The sequence below is a fragment of the Callospermophilus lateralis genome, unplaced genomic scaffold (genome assembly GCF_048772815.1).
Source record: "Callospermophilus lateralis isolate mCalLat2 unplaced genomic scaffold, mCalLat2.hap1 Scaffold_169, whole genome shotgun sequence".
Taxonomy (NCBI): domain Eukaryota; kingdom Metazoa; phylum Chordata; class Mammalia; order Rodentia; family Sciuridae; genus Callospermophilus; species Callospermophilus lateralis.
Window position 1 is genome coordinate 2,044,196 of NW_027512767.1, and position 20,283 is coordinate 2,064,478.

Consider the following 20,283-nt stretch of genomic DNA (forward strand, 5'->3'; position numbering starts at 1 on the left):
AAAGTGTGATAGACATTTCTGGTAGCTCACATAGACTAGTAAATAGTGCATTTGAAAATAATGAGATGATTTTTCAATGCAAAAAAAAAAAAGACTTGACTGAAACTGAAATTTGTTGCCTGAGAGATGGAATGAAAAAGAGACTGAAGGCAGGAGCTAATAGGAGGGTTAAAGGGAGTCAGTATATGCAAGATGGGAGGCGTCATGGGTTATTTTTGTCTAGTTCATAATTCTGCCAATTAAGCTCCAGCTTTGCTTCTTTAAAGAAGGAAGGTGTTATTTAAATCCCAATGCTGTTGTAAGTGCAGCCAACACATTGTGACTACGATTATCAGATTAGGAACACTGTCTTGCCCACATTTAAGATTTTAGCTAATGCCAAAGCATAGAACTCATTGGAAACAAGCAATGGGATCAATCCCTGGGATTCAGAAGTTCAAAAGGATTCTAGAGCAGCTTAGCACTGACATAGGTAGATGATCAGTGCTAGGATTGAAGGAGGGAATTAGAGAAGTATCGAGGGGAGAGCATTTGCAATAAATAAATAAATAGCAAGTAGTTTGTGGTAGGGGAATTAATCATAATGGCAGCTGCATACTCCATATTTGGGAAGTTTGCCCTAACAATATGTGTTCTCTGATTTATGATTTCAATAAATTCTGCATTTTTAAAAAAGACTTTCTATTACCAAGAGAGGGATGTATGTCTGCTTTCACCACTGATCCTAATTTTTTTAAATACTATTTTTATTATGGTCATCTTTCCCTCAATTTCATTAATTGTTCATGCACATTAATGATGACCTTAATGCTGAAAAGGCATCTCAGTAAAATATTTCATGTCCTCTACAATCAAATGGAGAGACCTGAGGGACAAGTCCAACAAATAAAATGAAGTTACTTCCAAATAAGTTGCCAAAAAATTTAAAAGAATTTTCATCTCACAGAATTGCAATATGTGCTATCATACAGAGCAGATGAAAGGCCATTATATTTTACCTGAGGTAACAATGCTTGAAGTCCTTCAGAAAGTCAATATTATAAATGGAGACGTCTCTTTAGCCATTCTGGCATGCTTTCATTATTTCAATTATATCATCTTTTCAATGGTCTTCAGTATTCAAAAGTATAAAATTATATGTTGTGTAATGCGGTTTCCTTTCCTTTTTTCCCCCTACAGGTGTTCTCTTTCCAGTGTGTTTTGGTAATGATAGAGTACAAGTGGATACTTCAACTATGTGGTGATGCTTCAAAATATATAAATGCACTTCAGTTTGTGAAATAAAAAGAAGTCTCATGGTCACTGATTTCCTCTGAGAAAAAAAGATTATTTGACTTTGTCTTACTATAATTTCTTGAATAATGTCATCTAATAAATATAATATTATCCTCTTAGCTCTTTTTTATAATGTGGTACTAGACAATATGAGTTTATGCTTTTAGTAGGAGAAGGAATATATTAAAAATAAAAAGTTGTACCTCCATTGTAATTAAATTTGAAGGGAAAACATCAGATAAGTTAATTTTTTTCTCACGTTTGTATTTCACATCTGTATTGCCAAGGTATCTCCTAATGTTCATGTTTCAAAACTCTTTATCTTCTCTTTTATTAAATCCACAAAATGCCAAAATATCTCTTGTCTTTTAAAAAGAAAAACTTGTTGTCTAACTCTTGCTCTTCTTTTTTCTTTCTAGCCAAAGTTTAGAAAGTGCAGTCCACACTTTCTTAATCAATTCTTCATTTCCAGTTACTCTTTAATAAAATTCATAAGGAAATATTTCAAGTATATATTTATGGACTCACTAACCAAGTCAATACATTTTTAAAATATATTTCCTGTTGTTTCAAGGTTGTATTTAAGAACACAAATAAATAATTATTGATATTGTTGATATTTTTGATATAGCTATACTTTATCCTCCTTGCTAGCAATAATTAATCACTCATTAAACTATTTTGATACTCACCTGCCTTGTATTCTATTATACTTTTACAATATATGTGTTGGTCCACAGAAAATATTATATAAAGGACACCATGTAGCATGTACCTCCCTTCTCTGTTGGTATTTTCTTTTCATCTATATATGGTGCTATTCTTGCCTTTAGGGCTATTTTTAAATAAATAATTTTTAGAACTTATTATATGCCAAATGCTGCTCATGAACATGCTGTTTGATCATCCTTGCATAGTTTTACTGCCACCTGTGGGTTTACAACTCCCAAATGCCTTGTATTGACCTCTCCACTGACACCCATTCTGTATACAGAAAGAGATTAAGTAAAACGAGGAAGCCTCTGCACAGGACAGGAAACAATCAATAGAGGGAATCAGAACACTGCATAATTGGAGAAAATATTTGTAAATAATTCATCTGATAAGGGCTTAATATCCAAAATATAGAGAAAACATAGGAGCAAGAAAACAACACAACTTGTAAAACAAGCTAAGGTATTAATAGACAGTTCTCAAGAGAGGGCAAATAAATGGCCAAAACATACACGAAAAAAATACAAATTAGAACCACAATATACATTAGTTTATGTCTGATAGAATACCTACTCTGGAGAAAGGAAAAGATAACACTGTTGGTGAGGATGTAGAGAAAAGGGAAACTTGCAGGCTGTTAGTGACTATTTAAATTAGTACAGCCATTATAACAAGAAGTATGGAGGTTCTTCAAAAAATTAAATTTAGAACTACCACATATCCAGCAATCCCTATTGGCTATATATCCCAAAGGAATGAAATAAGTGTGTCTAAGAGACATCTGTACTCTAATTTTCATTGCAGCACTATTTAAAATAGCCAAGGTAAAGAATCAACCTTAGGACCCATTAATAGATGAATGGATAAAGAAATGGTACATACACACAATAGAATAATATTCAATCATTAAACTAAAGAGAATCCTGGTCTTTGTGAGAAGATACATAAACATGGAAGGCATGATGTTATTAAATTAAAACCATGCACAGAAAGACAAACACCATGATTTTACTTGTAAGTACGATCTAAAGTTATTTCCCATTGAACTGCAGAATGGTGCTTACCTGGATCTGAGGTGGTTGTGGGAGGGTTGATGGAGAGATTTTGGTCAAAGGAGAAAAAATCTCAGTTAAGAGTAACAATTTTAAAAGTTCTGTTGTACTTCATGTTAGCTATAGTCAATAACCATATAGCTTAACTTGAAAAATTCTGGGACAGTGGATAGTATGTGTTTTCACAACAAAATGATAAATATAAGAGGTAATAAATATGTTAATTAATAATATTTTGTTATTTCATAATGCATATATACTTCAAAACTTGTTGTACATAATAAATAAATAAATAAATACAATTTTATCTGTCAATTAAAATAATAAAAAAGAAATAAATAGAAAAAAAATGGCAACTGTAAAGTAGCTGGGTATAAGATCAACATCTTTAATGTGGTAGCTCTTACCTAAATTGAATGCTTGAATAGAACAAAATAGCAAACTCTCCCATGAGTAAGTAGTAAGGAGCTTCTCATACAACTGCACATAATATAAAAAATATAAGTACAACTATTTTTTAATTTATGATTTTAAAATATAAATGAATATTTCCATATAATTATGTAAACACATAGAAATATATAAACTAACAAAACTAACCAAAGTATAAAAACAGTTACCAACTTCTATATATTTTGCAGGGATTTCTTTATAATTTAATGGAATAAATTTTCCTTATCTTTTTTTTCCACAAAAATATATTTAATAAGCTTGTTATATAAAATCAAACACTTAACATTTTATCAATAACTCAAACTGATATCTAACTAGGAGTGCTTGTATTTTGGAAGACTATCTAAACTAAAAATATATTTACATATTTACAATACAGGTATCTAAAGAGCTATGAAATTCACAGAATTCTAGAGATTTACAGGCTAGAAGTATCATGAATTTGCCTATAATCAAATTACTGTGCTAATTATGAACAATGTCTTAACTATTAAACCGGGAGGAAAATGGGAGGGAAGTATGTAAAGTTTTGTAACAAACACTTAGAAGATAAAAAAGGTAATATAAAATTGGTTTAATGACTAAGATTTCTTATTGAATCCCTGATTGTCATTTTTGGCAGCTTAACCCAGTCTGTCAGAAGGCAGTGCACTATGCCGTCTGGAACCCTGTATTGTCTCATCAGAACCATGCTAAATCCAATTAAGAGCTCTGGCTGAAACCAAGTAGCAACTTTTGAGGGATGCACATACCTTCCCCACATAGGCTAAGGCTTCTTGCTTAAATTTATTCCTGAAAAGATTTTTCTCAACATGCTTCAAAAGGGTTCCTTACATTTAGCTGTGTGTGTGTGTGGGGGGGGGCATATACAGAATTTATCACAATAAAGATTCCAAATCGTATTTTATATTTTGAACTATACCATGGTAAAATTTAAATCATCCAACTCGGACAACATTCCACACTAAAGCAATAAACATCTTTTTAAAATACTGCATAGTTTCTCTTTCTTAAAGAAAGATACTGCTGCTATAAGGAGTTACCAAGTGATCATTTCCTTTTAAATATCTGATGGTAACGACATTTTTTTCCTGCATATTTCTCCATCAAGATTATTCAAAGCAATTTCCTAATATGCAATATTTGAAAGCATATCATGTTGACTCTTAAAATAATAAATTCATTTCTTTTGTTCAATAAAAGAAAATTTCTAATAACAAAACATATGTAAAATTAGAACTTCCCAAAAGTAAGCTGCCTTTATTAACCAAAGTACTTGTTTGCAGTTTTTTCAACTGTGAAAATTTTAAAGCCCTTATAAAAATTAAATTTTATTCTTAAAAGGTTAACTTAAAAATTCTTGCCATGTTGCTGGGCATACCACTGCTGTCTCTGCTTGCGGTTTTCAAGCTCAGTGAGAAGAGCCTGTCTATAAGCTTCATACATTTTAACAATCTGTTCCAGTTCTTTCATGAAGAGCAACTTTAGCATTCCCTGGTATGTATCCAGGTCAGCCAGCTGGAAGAGTTCCCATTTCAGAATGTGGTCATATTTCACAGGGGCTTGTGCATAAACCTGAAGACAGTCAGGAATTTCTGCAGTATGATAAGGATTTGCAGGTACCAGAAGAGAATGATTTCTTTCAGTTTGCTGTGGCTGGTAAGTGACAGGAGGGGGTTGATCATACCGAGGTACACTAGGAGCACAAGGATGTCTGTACTGAGCCTTTTTATTTGTGTGATCTACATAATAAGTTCCAAATTCTGATGACTCAACTCGTTCCCATCCAGGAGGAAGTCCTTCTCGTTCAAGAGGATGGCTCCAATGAGTTGTGTTTGTATTATGATCGATATAATATTTTCTCCCTCTCATTGTCCAGTCCACAGACCAGCCAGGAGGAAGGGGTAAATCTTCAGACCCATGGTTAGTTAAATTTCCTAAAGATGTAGCAGCAACTCTCCCAATACCTGAAGCATGCCTCCCCTGATTCTGTGGCATTCTTTGGAAGAGATCATGATTGTACTCATAATATCTGTAGTCTTCATGTGCACGATCTCCAAGTGGACGCCTTCTCTGACCATCAAAAAAATTATCGGAGTAATAATATCGGGAACCAGAGTCTCCATTTTCAACAGTAAAATTAACTTCTGTCAAAAATGACTGAGATGAGCCATACTCCCTAGGTACATCCGCTAAACTCCTGGCAAGATAAGAAAGTGCAGATAATCTGTTGCTTTCTCTTCTCATTATTTCATGAGATGTTCTTGAATTGGAGTTCTAAGAAAACTCTGGTTTCTTGAAACTACTCCATCTCCAGAAGCTGAAAAAGCATTAGAGCTTGAATCTGGAAGACAGATATCAGTTCGTCTTGGAATTGTTGGACCATGCCGGATGAATGAAGGCATGAGATTGCGCAGCAGAGGCCACGTCTCCTTCTTCACGTACTTCCCCTGCACCTCGCCGGCTTGGACACTTCGTTTTTGGTTTTCTTTCGGGACAGCATCCTTTTTGAGGAGGCCCGAGGCCGCGCCAAGCATCCTCCTTAGGGCTCCACGCCAGGCGCCGGCCGTCTCCGCGGCCATCTCCGCCGGCGCCTCCTTCCCTCCCGAGCCGCCGCCACCGCCTCTCCGCAGCCCGGGGTCGCCCACAGGGACTGCCGCATGTTCGCGGCGCTAAGCGCGCCGACCGCCTCTCAGTCGCATGTCAGTTTCTTCCCGGAAGTCTCTCCTGGCTGCGACGCTGCCCGGGGACGCCGTGAGGAGAGGCCAAGGACGCTGGGCCAGGGCCATGGTCCGCCGCGGGCAGCCTAGTAACCGCTACTACTGCTGCTGCCGCGGCCGTCGCCGCCGCCTGCGTCCCGTAAACTTTCTATTCCTTATATACACAGCTTAACAGAAGCAAAGGAACCCAATTTTATGAAATTATTATCACCTTGATCTTAGGTGTCATGTGGAAAGAAAATTATATACCAGCAAACATAAATAAAGATGAATTTATTAACACAAAAACATTGCAGGGATCAATAGTTATAGCACCCTATGAACTATGAAGCATAATATATTCAGTTATATAATAACAATATTTATATATATTTCACAGACAAGGACTTATTCAATGATGGCCAGAATTTGTTGTATCTACCAATGTAATTTGTCACATAATGAACAGAATCTGATGAGTATTAATAGGCAGATGAAACATATTTAATAATATTCAATGTCTATTCGTGACTAGGAAATTATTTTAAAAAATCAGAAGTAGAAATCAATTTACTTAACCTATTAAAATTAGTTTCCAGTTTTCAAAAGGAAAACAAATCTGAAGCAAAACATCATCTTGATTTGGTGTGCTTGTATAAGAACCCATACATAAATATCTGCTAGAAGGTGAGACAAGGCAAAAATATACCTAAAATAAGAAAATTTAGAAGAATTTGAGTAAAAAGGTAAAACTCAATACACCTTTGAGGAAGTGGACGTTTATTGTCTTCATGTGAATCCAAAAAATCTACAGAAAAAAAAAAAAACTTTTATAATTATTAAGACAACTTGAAAAGTAGCTGGCTATAAGAACAACATACTAAATTTGACATTTTATCTGTCAATTAATGTTTAACATGTTAATTACCTTAAATTAATAAATTCAGTTCTAATCCAATGAGAGTTATTTGGAAAACCTGTGCTGTTTTGTTGTTATTGTTGTTACATCGATAACTTTATTAGAAATTAAATAGAACATAATTTTAAAGGTTCCATATCCATCATCTTGCTCCCCACTTCCATCTTCACTGAGAAATTCTGCAAATTTTTTTTCTGGGTCTGCTGTTTTTGGCTTCTATTATTAACCACATCTTTATTTCCAAATCTGGTATTGCAACTTTTTGATCATTTTAGAATCAGCCTCAAGAGAATAACGTCTTCTATTGATCCCTTGCCAAAGCTGTCACTTTTATCAATTTTCTGTTACAAGTTGCTTATATAACCTTCGGAGGACTCATTACATGTCTGTATTTATTTCATCACATTTTGAATAAAAGTTCTGCTCAATTTGGCATCTTCTGCTCATTACTCCTAGTGACTATATTCTTTCTTTTTTTCTGACAAAAATCTTGATTTTACACAAAATTTGGACATCTTATATCTGTACTTGCTCCAAATTTTATTTATTAGAATCAGGAAAGTTTTGGAAGAACATTAAATAAGGTCTGTCAGAATTATGTAAAAAACAATTTTATACAAAATTGTGATGTAGTTCAAAACCTACTCATGTCTAAAAATATTACTAACAAAAAGTTGGAAAATTTTCCTCAGATATAAAATATTTGTACCTTTGTTTAAAAAACAAATTAATCTAAAGTGAGATTGTTCATAATGTTCAATCTTCAGAAGAATTTCTTTGAAATCAGAAACACAATGCAAATACCTGCTAACAACTGTGAAACACGTAATATTTTAAATGCACATCTTCTATCATTCAGTAATTTTACCAAAATCCTTCAATACAAAAATATAGGTACATGTAAATATTCATGCCAATTTATTTGTAAAATGTAAATTCAGCTAGGCATAGTGATGTATGCCTGCAATCCCAACAACTCAGAAGGCTGAGGCAGGAGGATTACAAGTTCAAGGACAGTCTCAGCAACTTAGAACTTGTCTAAAAATTTAAAAAAATAAAATTAAAAGAAATGGGAATATAGCTCACTGGTTTGGTGACTCTGGTTGTTTCCACATGGGAGCCTAATTGCACTGTGACTTTTGTATATAAAATTGTGTTTTTATATAGAATGTAAACAAGATTGTATACAGAGGGTGCAATGATGAAATGCATAGCTTCACAGTGAAATCAAAATATCTTTCTTATATTAGGAAATAAACTGTAGTGTGAATGTCTTTTTATATAAAAGAGTGCAATAAAAAGATACAACAATGTACACAATTCATAATATAATGTATAATATCCCATAAAATATTATGCTTCATATCTCTAAATAAGAAACATGGATCCTAAGGCAAATTAAAAGATTCATTTTGTCTTAAAATTAACACAACAGGGGCTGGGGATGTGGCTCAAGTGGTAGCGCGCTCACCTGGCATGCGTGCGGCCTGGGTTCGATCCTCAGCACCACATACCAACAAAGATGTTGTGTCTGCCGAGAACTAAAAAATAAACATTAAAAAAAATTAACACAACATGTTACTAAATTGTCTAATTTCTAATAAGATTTTAGTCTATCATTTTCTAATTAAACAGGATGAAAAATACTTATGACTCAAAATCAAATGATAAAAAACATACAATAAAGACAATAATGAAGAAATTAATATAAGCTGTACACAGAATGATGAGATTTGATCATTAAAATATCTAAATTTCTTACTTGTAGAGAAAATACCAGATTTTGGTTACACAGTTTTATGTTCAAAGGCTTGAAATTTGGTATTTTTTTGCTATATCTAAGAGATGAAGATACAATAATCAGAGTGAGACTTGTGTGTATATATAAATAAAAAATATCTAAGTATATTATGGCTAACATAATTGTAAAATGATCTCATTTGTCTTTAAATCAGTGGCTAACATAATTTTAAAATGATCTCACTTTTCTTTCAATCAGTGGCATTCAGGAAATGAAAATATAATAAAATTTATTTGTGAATAAGCATGCACGTGCATTTCTAGTGATTAAGTTTATGCATGGATTTCTCTGGGCCACTTGTCCCCAGATATTTGGTCAAATATTATTCAGATGATGCACATGAAGCTGATTTTTAATGAGATTGATTTGAATCAGTAGAGTGTGAAAGCAGATTACCATTTTTACTGTGGTAGCTCTTACCCAATTTGAATGTTTGAATAGAACAAAATATTATGATTAACTGAGTAAGTAATAAGGAGCTCACACCTGATTACCTGAACAGAAACATCTTTTTCTGCTTTGTTTCTGCCGTTGGACAAAAACTGAAACATCAGTTATTCTTTGATCTTCAATTGTCTGATGCTTAGACTGGAACTTATCTTCCCTCTTCCTCTTCTATATCCCCAGATTGCCTACTGCAGATCCTACAACTCCTCAGCCTTTATAATTGCATAAGCCAATTTCTTAACATAAGTCATATTTATGTCTGTACAAGAATGAATGTGTGGTGTGTGGATACAATGTTTTTTTTTTTTCTATTTCTGTAAATAATCCTGACTATCTCACTATGGAAATCAGATACCAGTAAATTTACCATATAATTTATTCAACCAGAATGAGATTTTGAAGAAGTTTTAAGTCTTCTAAAAATTTCCAAATGAAGAAAGGAATATGCAGACTTCAATCATCATGTGAATTCTTCATGGCCCATATCACACTTCCCCTAAAACCTTTTTAAACTGAAATACAATGAGAAGGTAGGGAAGTACTATGTAAAGGAAACAACAGTAAGAGCTGTTTGTAAAATCAGTATACAGATTCTTCACCATGGTTCCAGATTTATTTGCCTACATAAATTAGACTGAAAACAGCATCTAAGACGTTAGGAGGAAATTATGAGTATGTGATTTTTCTAGAACCATTAGGGACAGGTTTTGCAAAAAAAAAAAAAATATTAGAGTAAAAAACCCTTTCCATGGAATCTATGGACACACTTTTGTTTCCGTTTAGAGTCACCTGTTCAAAACTTTTATTGAACACTTATTGTGTGACATTACATCTTCTAAATTTTGTAGATAAACTGGCAAGAATCAAGGACTACAAGATGTTTTTATGTAACCTGTTTCATAAAGGAAAATTACAAGTAATGAAAAAGCATATTTTCCAAGAGCATCTCCCTCCCCTGAAAAAAGGCAGCAATCAAAATTAATTTAAAAAGAGCATCATGATGCCACAGAGAGTGAGGAATTTAGAGCATGTACAACAACAACAACAAAAAAAAAACCCACCTAATTCAGTGGTCTTTAGCCAAGGTGAAAATTCACATGAAGAAGGAAACAATGCACTGTGATTCAATGAAGTGTTGATGGCTATCTTAGGTTGGGTACCTAGATGCAGTTTTCTTTTGTTATTGTTGTTGTTTTGTGCATTAATAAATTTTGAGAAAATGTTCTGCAAGTAAAATTAAGTACTAACATTTAAAGAAGACAGTGAAATAGAATAGGGAAAAAGAAAACTGAGAAAGGTGTAGTCTCTGGAGCATGAGTGGCTTGACACAATTTCACATTGTCATGAAGAATTGGGGTGATCATGTATGCCCAGTTTCAGTTAATCATTGGCTTGCAGTTATATACATCTGGAAAAGCTAACTTGTCTGCCAAAATTGTTCCTATTACCTGAGGTAAATTCTAGAATAAAAACACTCATAAAACAAGGTTATGTTTTTATATGGTAATGAAAATGGTGACATCAGTCCTCAGAAAATCAACCTTTTATTTCCCACAAGAACAGTAGTTCCATGTTCATAAATTGAACATTTGAGGTGACTATACCAAACTTAATCTCCAAAAAAAGCAAGTATATTATTTAGTTGTTTATTTCTGATCATTCAAAATTGATAGTTTTAACATATCAATACATTATTTAATCAGATAATGAATTAAATAATTTTGAGTAAATACCACAAATATTTAGAAACTTATTTGTATTTTCAAAATATTTCTGTACTTGCATAATGTAGACAGCTCTACAAATATATTTTTCTCTTTATATTATAAAACATGCAAGGACCTGGCAAATGTAAAAAAAAATAGTTTAATTAGAATATGTGAACAAAAATTCAATTGTAAAATTGTGACTCTACCTAAATCAACATAGTATACCTGGAAAAATATTCAGCATGCAGTAAAGAGTCAGAGGTGACAACAGGTGCAAGAAAAAAATATTTAGTTTTCATACGATTGTGGGAATACCCAGAAGAATCTAATATATTCTGGATGAGAGTATAGAGATGGATCTGCGAGCTATTTCAGTATTATATTCCCAGTAGGATGACTTGGAGAAATCATAAAGAAATGAGAATAGCCTCTTGCATTCTCACATCAGTTTCCCTATCAGGTCTACAATTTAAAGGAGATAAATACTGAAGTTAGTTGGAAGACACAGATTTCTTGGTTTAATAAAGCATTTAGATAAAATGGAAATAGGTGAAGAGAGGGAAAATTTTTATTCTGTTAACCCCTGGATGTTTTATTGACATAAGTGATACTTGACAACTTATTAGCTATAGCAAATTCTCCATCTAGACTAGCTCTTTCTTCTCAAAATATGATGATCAACTCTGTATTGTCTTCAAAGAAGCAAACCATCCAACCTTTCTTTACTCTAGTTACTCCATCCTTCCATTTTTTCCCTCTACAGTCAGTAATCTTTGTATTATTTTTTACCCTTCCCCTCAAAACACTATCATCTCTGTTGTAATCAGGATATAATATGAAAATCTACCTGTAAAAATTAACTTAATTTGCCAAATACAGTGGATGTTTTCATTTCATACTGTTGTCTATAGTATAAATATTAATTTCAGAAGTGAAATTAAGGAAAAATTTTAATAGAATTATATCCTACTCTTTCTCACACTAAATATTGTTTTTGTCATTATTTGTCTTGTGGGGAGAAACATCAGTAAGTCAACTTTTAAAAAAATCAACATAAATTAATATTATATTCCTTACAACATTTAGAAAATCATGTATTCTACAGAGTAGCAGTGTTTAACGCCTGCGTATGCCTATCCCTATGTATACCTGAAAGTTCTTCGAAAGATAATAAAATCTTTAAAGATAATAAGATCTTTAAGGGAATCAGTTCCTAGTTTGTCTGAGATCTTGCCTGTATATTTTACATTGTTCTTTCCAACTTCTCTTATGCATTATACCTTGCCATATCGAATTTCCTTTTAGACACTGATCCAACATGTAAAAATCCCCAGGGCTGCAATGAAAATGAAACAAAAAGGATTTCTAGTAATAATTCATTGAGTACAAACTAAGAATATCCAAAAGAAAGACTTGGGGTGATAATGGTAAAAGATCTTGGTATTTAAATGCCATATGTGCCTCTGCCTTGTCACATTTATCTGACTACCTATGAATTAAGAAGCAATATATGGTTGGCTGGGGTGTGACTCAGTGGTAGACCACTTTCCTCCCACATGTGAGGCACTGGATTTTATCCTCCACACCACATAAAAGTAAATATACAAAATAAAGATACTGCATCCATGTATAACTAAAAAATAAAGAAAAAGATTTGATTTCAAAGATGATAATTAGCTTTTTAAAAAGAGTGCTTCATTATTTATTGACTATATTTAAAAGGGCAAGCATGTACAATCCTCATACCTGGATGTACTCTGTTAGAAACAATTTTAGATCCTTCCTTGTGCTTTTACTTCTTGAGACCAGGGTATTAACATGTTTTTTTTTTAAATCTAATCAACTCAGGCTTTCTGACAAATATATGACCTGTCTACTTGTTATATCAATTAAAGATTGGCTTTGTCAATTAAATTATATAACAAATATTTCATAAGTTAAATGGCTTTAGTCTGAAATTTATTCAGTCATTGGTAAAATATACTTAAGTCACATTTATATTAAACATCATCTCTTCACATACACCCTTTATTGGTATTTAAACTTCAAACATTTCTAATTACAACATGAAAATGTGCAAGAGAGTATGCAGCATTTTAGAATTCCTTTAGGGTATATGGAAGCTCAAATGTTTAAAGAAAACCTTCAGAAGTCTTTTGTGAGAGTTATTAGCCCTACCCAAGAGGATAAAATGTATATATATATAAAATAAAGTAGGAAAAGATGTTATCTCTAATAAAGTGGGAAAAGGAGAGGCAAAACTTAATTTATGGTACTTGAGTTTCAGTGTAGCTTATTTTTTTTCATTATAGTTTTGACAATCTTGTATTATATAGTTTAAAAACTATTTGTTAGGAATGGTGATTATGTATCTTTGATGTCAGAGGAACATTATTACATTTTTTTTTTTGCTTTGCAGTCCATTGCTGATGAGTTTAAGGAAGCAGTTCATTATGTCCTTCCTCATCTTATGCTGGTGACAGTTCTCATTATTTTGAATTATTAAAGGTAAGGCAAAAACTTCCTGAGCCTTACAGGAAATAAATTTATGAAGTCTGAAATCTAGTTTTTGAACTGGTCATAGTATTTTATTTACATTTTATTCACAAAAATAAAATATCTTATGGCTAAATGTGTGTGTGTGTATGTGTGTGTGTGTGTGTGTGTGTGTGTGTGTGTGTGTAATCAACTTTCCAGAAAATTTGGCAAAATATCTTTCTTATGTTCAGGTAATTTCCATTGAATAGATAGACAGGAAAATTTATCTGTTATTTCACAGTGAAATCTTGAGTTACCAATGTGATAGAAGAGCTTACTTTTTGAAATGAACTTTTAGAGACACACAATATTAGTCTTTTAATTGTTGATTTATTTATGTAATAATTTTATGCATGATATTGCTCTAAAGTTTCATGTTATTTTAACTTCTTAAGAAAATAATTGTCGTGGGCAAGTAAGTGCAATTACCCTGCTTGTATGAGGCACTGGCTTTGATTCTCAGCACCACATTTAAATGAATAAAATAAATTTCAATCAAGAACTAAAAAATATCTTTAAAAGAAAGTAACTTTTAAGTTGAGTGTTTTTTTTTACTGTGCAGTATAGTATTATTTCTTTCACAATTAGGGCTAAGACTTTATATGTATTTAGAATATACATATTAGTCTTAATCACATTTGCCAAGTGTCAAGAGATCTAGTGAGGGATTGGTGACAAAAGTAGCTGTGGCTTTAGGCTGAGTCAAGCCACCATACTCAAATATCTTAATCTTATATGTACACTTAAGTGGCTATATGAACAACAGTGTAATTATCCACATAGGGAAAATATTTGTACTATATAGTAAAATAAGGATTATTGCAATGTTGATAAATATAGAAGACAAGTATAAGTCCAATGATAGGACTTCTAAGAAGAACTGTACATAATCTACACATGTTTTAAGAAACTAAGTAGATATCTGGGGTAATGTATGTATTATTCATATTAAGACTGCACTATATTTATGTATTCTTTATGAAGTGATTAGGTTTTCTGAAGATATGTGCAATCAAATTATATAAGTATTATTTCCTCAATATGTGTAATATTTCTCAACGATTTTTTTTTCTTTTCGTTTGGAAGTAGTGAGGATTGAAGCCATATCCCCAGACCTTTTTATTTTTATTTTTATTTTTTGTTTTTATTTGTTGAAGCTGGCCTCAAAGTTGTGATCTTCCATCCTCCCAAGTAGCTGGTATTACTAAAGGTAATTCTCTACCAAGTAGAGAATTCTTGGGATAGGTAAGTATTCAGTAGACATCCCCTAATGAGCTATGCAGGGTGATATATCCTTTTAATTCCAGAAACACAGGAGGCTTGTGGCATAAGGATTGAAAGTTGGAAGCCAGGATGGGCAACTATCTCAATATTAAACAACAACAACAACAAAAAACTGGGGATGTAGGTCAGAGGTAGAGCACTCTTGAGTTCAGTTTTCAGTGCTGACAGCAAAATCAAACTATACAAAAAAGAAAAAATCACCAAATAAATTTCTTGCCTATGTGCCTAAAATGTATGTACAATAATTATTCTGACATTTATTTAATATTTTTACTAAAACAATTAGATGGAAAAAGTGTAAACAGGCTGTCTGAAGCAATACAATCGAAAGAAGTAAATTAGGCCAGGTGTGCCTGTAATCCTAGCAGCTCAAAAGGCTGAGGCAGGATGATTACAAGTTCAAACTCAGCCTCCTCCACAATGTTGAGGCACCAAGCAAATTAGTGAGACTCTTTTTGTAAGTAAAAGTCAAAATAGGGCTGGAGATGTGGCTCATTAATTGATTGCCACTGAGTTTAATCCCCAGAACTCCCCTAAAAGAAAGCAAGTACAAAATAGTCAAGCAGAAAATTCATTTGCTTCTAAAAAATGTTTGAGAAGAAAATTTCAGTGAACAATATTTGTTGGAATCACACCTGAAAAATCAAAAGCAATCTGAAAGTAGATGAAAGTGCTCAGATGATAGCTGAAACCAGTGGAAATTAGTAACACTTGTGGAGGGGAATGAGATTTGATGGTTCCAGAAAATCTCCTTCTCCAACATGCCTCTTTGGTAGTCCCTCTCCTGCTTTTAAGATTAAAGGAAAGTGTGTGGGCACTTGAAGTGAGAAAAGAAACTCATTGATTAGTTTTGATTCTTATTTAAGGACAGCAGTTACTCTCTCTTACTAGGTACTTTAAAGTTTTAAATCATTTTTACAAGGAAACCACCCATGTGTAATCAACAAAACTATAATCCTTGGCATAAATATGGAATACCATTAGTTTTAATTCAAGCATGGCAGATTTGAAAAACAAGTAGAAGTGTAAAATGGAAGAATAAGCCAAGAGAAGATACTTAAAATGGGGAAAAATTTTAATAATTCCACAAAAGATTATCAAAATGGCCAGTGAACATATATTCAAGCTCATTATTACTACTCAAGGAAATAGAAATTAAAACCACAAGATACCATTACATACACACATATGAAAAAACTTAATAATTGAAAATGTGTATAAAGAGCAACATGATCTTTTATGTTTTCTAATAGCAGTGAAATCTGTACTAGTTTGGAAAACTGCTTTGGGTTGTATTATTTCTTAAACTTGAAGATATACATACTTGATGACAAAACATTTCTATCCCTGAATATGTACTACAGAGTAATTAACTGCATAAGTGTACCAAGAGACATGCACAAGAATAAAATTATGTCATTTGCAGGTGTAATGGTGGAACTAGAAAACATCATGCTAAATGATATAAGCCAATTCCAAGAAACCAAAGGCTGAATGTATTCTCTGATAAATGGATGCTGATCCACAGTGGGAGTTGGGGTAGGGAAGAATGAAGGACCTTTGGATAGTGCAAAGGAGAGTGAAGGGAGGGGTGAGGCATTGGGAATGGGAAGGACATTACAATTAAACAGACACTATTAGCATATATATATATATATATATATATATATATATATATATATATATTTACAGTACTGGTGTGACTCAGCACCATGTACACCGAGAGGAATGAGAATTTATGCTCCATTTGTGTACATTGTGTCAAAATGAATTCTGCTTTACTGTCATGTAAAACCAGTTAGGACAAAAATATCACAGTACCTGGCACATAGTAGGTGTTCAATAAATATTGTTAAAATAATTTACAGAAAAGAATGTTCATAATAGCAAGTTTTATCAGTAATAGAAAAACATTGTTGGGCTGGGGTTGTGGCTCACTTGTAGAGTTCTCACCTAGCAAGTGTGAGGCACTGGGTTTGATCCTCAGCACCACATAAAAATAAAATATAATAAAAGCATAAAAATTATCAACCATGAAAGAATAAATTACATCTTATGCAGAAAATTGAAGAAAATTTAGTACAACAAACACCATTATCAGTGATGCTTACATATGAGAGATGACAATATTCTTTTGTATATATGTACCACATTTTGTTTATCTGCTCATCTATTGACGAATTCTTGGGATTCCTTCCACCTTTTGGCTACCATGCACATCTCATTCCGTAAGGATTAGTGGTGTTGAGTACCTTTTTGGCCCTTTTTGGGAAAAATATCTATGTAAGTCCTTTGCCCATTCTCTAACTAGAATTTTAAAATAATTTATAAATAGAAATTTTTTATACATTCAGGACATGTATTGGAGACATGATTTTCATGATACTATTTAGTATTTTAGTACTAATTAGTACTCATTCAAAATAAGTTCAATTTCCTGTTACTTTGGAATGAGAATCATAAGAAATAAGGCTGGACTAGTGTGACTTAAGGTTATCACTTTCTTTAGGAATATAAAACACAATATCAGACTAGATTTAAGCCACTGTTTTAATTTAAAGTGGCTATCTACTTCAGTGACAAGAAAAATCTATTTGTGAACTTAATATTTAAATAGTTTTTGAATTTTATTTCCCCAAAGCACATACATTATATGGTCAGATGGAAAAACATTTATATAATGAGAAATTGTTAGATATCATACATACACAGTTGCCTAAAATTTATTTTCAAATACATTGCTGAATTGCTGTTACTGATAGCAATATTTTAACGTTCTTTTTGTAGAAAACACTTTTCTTTTTTGTTCTTTACAAATTGGTCCCCTCCCATGGTTGATTATAAATCTTATTTTTCATTTTTTTCCTCATATTAATTCATATGAACTCCTCTTTATAAAGATGAATTTTAGTTTTTAAAACATTCTTCAATCATTATTTAATAGGAAGAAGAAAATAATCTCATTTCCCAATTTACAAATTCTTTAATATATAATTTTATATTCACATGAAAATATCAAGTCTGTCCTTCATTGCTAAAGACATATGTACTCTCTGACTTCAGCAAATTTAGAATAAGTATTGTTTCCCTTTTTAGGAGGTCTCTAGTTTAAAGCTTCAGGGGAAGGTGTATTGTTACACCTCCTAAACCTTTTAGGCACATGACTTCACTTCTCTGTGCTTCACTTCCTTTATTTGTGCCATGTTTTTGATAAAAAGGCTTATCTTACAGGGATGTAATAAAGATTAATAAGCTAATGCATAAGAGAATGTGGACAGAGAAATACAAAAATAGTCATCTTTCTTTGGTTTAATATCTAATTTTTAAGTGTTTATAGAATAAGTCATTTATTTTAGTAAATTCTTCCAGTTTTTTGGGGGGTACTTACCATGTGTAGGAACTCTAGTAAAAATGAATAGAAAAACTATATTTTTAGGTGTTTACATTTTAATGAAGAAAAACACTGAATTATAATATAAGTGGTTAATACAAGTAATATTATGAGACCACCATGGTAGAACTCACTAAATCTGCATAGAGCAATCAGATTAAAAATTCATGTGAATTTGTTGGGTGAATAATGATTTACCTAGTAAGTATGTTTGACCTTAGTTATTTGAATAAGTCATGAAATATAAATACTGAAGAACTATTTATATTATAAATAGAAATGGGAGAATGTAGTAAAATTCTGACTTGATCTTATACTGGGGAAAAATATCCTAAAAATGTTACTGGGAATACTGACAGAACTGGAATATGAAATGTAGACTAGGTAATAGATCTTTATTAACATCTAATTTCCTAAAATGTATCACTGTACTGAGCTTCTGTAAAAAAAAAAAATAAGAAAGAAAGAAAAAAGAAATGAAGGAAGGAAGGAAGAAAGAAAGAAAGAAAATACTTATTCTAAAATGTACCACTGAAATATTAAAGGAGTCAATGGGAAGAATAATATTTGATAATTTGTGATTCATTTGATTTTTTCATATATTCCAAAAATGATCTCAAAAGCATTCATAAATATTTCCTGTTCTTCTCCAAGGAACTGGAAAGTATCAAAAACTACTCTTAAAGAGGAGTAAAATGGTGCACACAGAATGAGGAAGCTTGTGGCAAAATGTTAAAACAAATTACTGACCAAAATATATAGGAGTTTATGTGTTATTTATGCAACTTTTCTGTGAATGTGCTGTCGCTTCAAAAGAAAAAAATAAAGAGAGAAAAGGCTTACTTGGAAGACAAGTTTATTAAGAGCCTTTCTAAATATCCTAAAGGCTAAGTTCATTGGGTATTTAGCAAAGCCAACATGTAGAAAGGATCTGGAGCCCATGAAAGAGTATGATTAATTTGTAAGTAGTTCAGTATGATTATTTGCATGTCTGTGTGGAAAATTTAGAATATAGGCTTTCAAATATCTGTACAGAAACTAGCTTAGATATTCTTAAGCTGAAAATTTAAGAAATATTTTGCAAATTATGGGATGAAGTTTATGCCAGAATCATGATTTATATACCAATAAATATAGAAAATCTCAAATTCTAAATATCTGAATTTTCTTCCTGCTTGACAACCTTTAATTATTACAGAACTCTATTAAAAAGACATATGTTGGGACTGGAGATGTGGCTCAAGCAGTAGTGCGCTCACCTGGCATGCGTGCAGCCCGGGTTCGATCCTCAGCACCACATACAAACAAATACTAAAAAATAAATATTAAAAATGTTCTCTCTCTCTCTCTCTCTCTCTCTCTCTCTAAAAAAGACATATGTAACCGTTTGGGTGGGCTTAAGCTAAGTAGACAGTAAAAAATTAGTATCATTGTAGCCCTAGAATCCAATAAAGATTAAATAAGTTAACACCTAAGAGTTATGTTGAACATTAGTGGCAATTTAGAAATTGCTGTCAACAAAAACTGAATAAAATGCTTTATCCATTTCTGAAATCAATATCCATCTTTATTAAGAACCTTTTAAAGTGGAGTTGAGAAGAAACATCAGAAATTTTAAAGCAGCAAAATAAGTGATTATGCTAGTAAAATTCACCTTTAAAAGTACAGAATAAGCAAGTGTTATATTTTTGGAAACTTTATATGGTAATTTCACCTATTTTTCCTAATACTTTAATGTTTTATTTCTTAGTCTAGAGATTAAGATATTACTTCAAATGATAGTCACTTAAATTATTTTTATTGCTAATCTCTTAATAGCAAAACTTCTCCAGGTAAGTGCCTCTGTGTTTCATACATAGAATAATTATTAGGAGATGAATTAAAGTTAATGGACCAAGTTCTCAAATAATATTTCACCATTTCCTTACTGAGAAAAAAATATCCCTGGATGCTTTTGAGATATTGATTGAAATATGGGGAAAATATAAACTTTGCACACAT

At 32.2% G+C, this 20,283-nt stretch overlaps 1 pseudogene; it reads right to left on the minus strand.

Annotated features, from left to right (window-relative positions):
• Positions 1 to 4,811: 4,811 nt before the first annotated feature.
• Positions 4,812 to 5,997, minus strand: LOC143640300 (protein salvador homolog 1 pseudogene; annotated as a pseudogene).
• Positions 5,998 to 20,283: the final 14,286 nt, after the last annotated feature.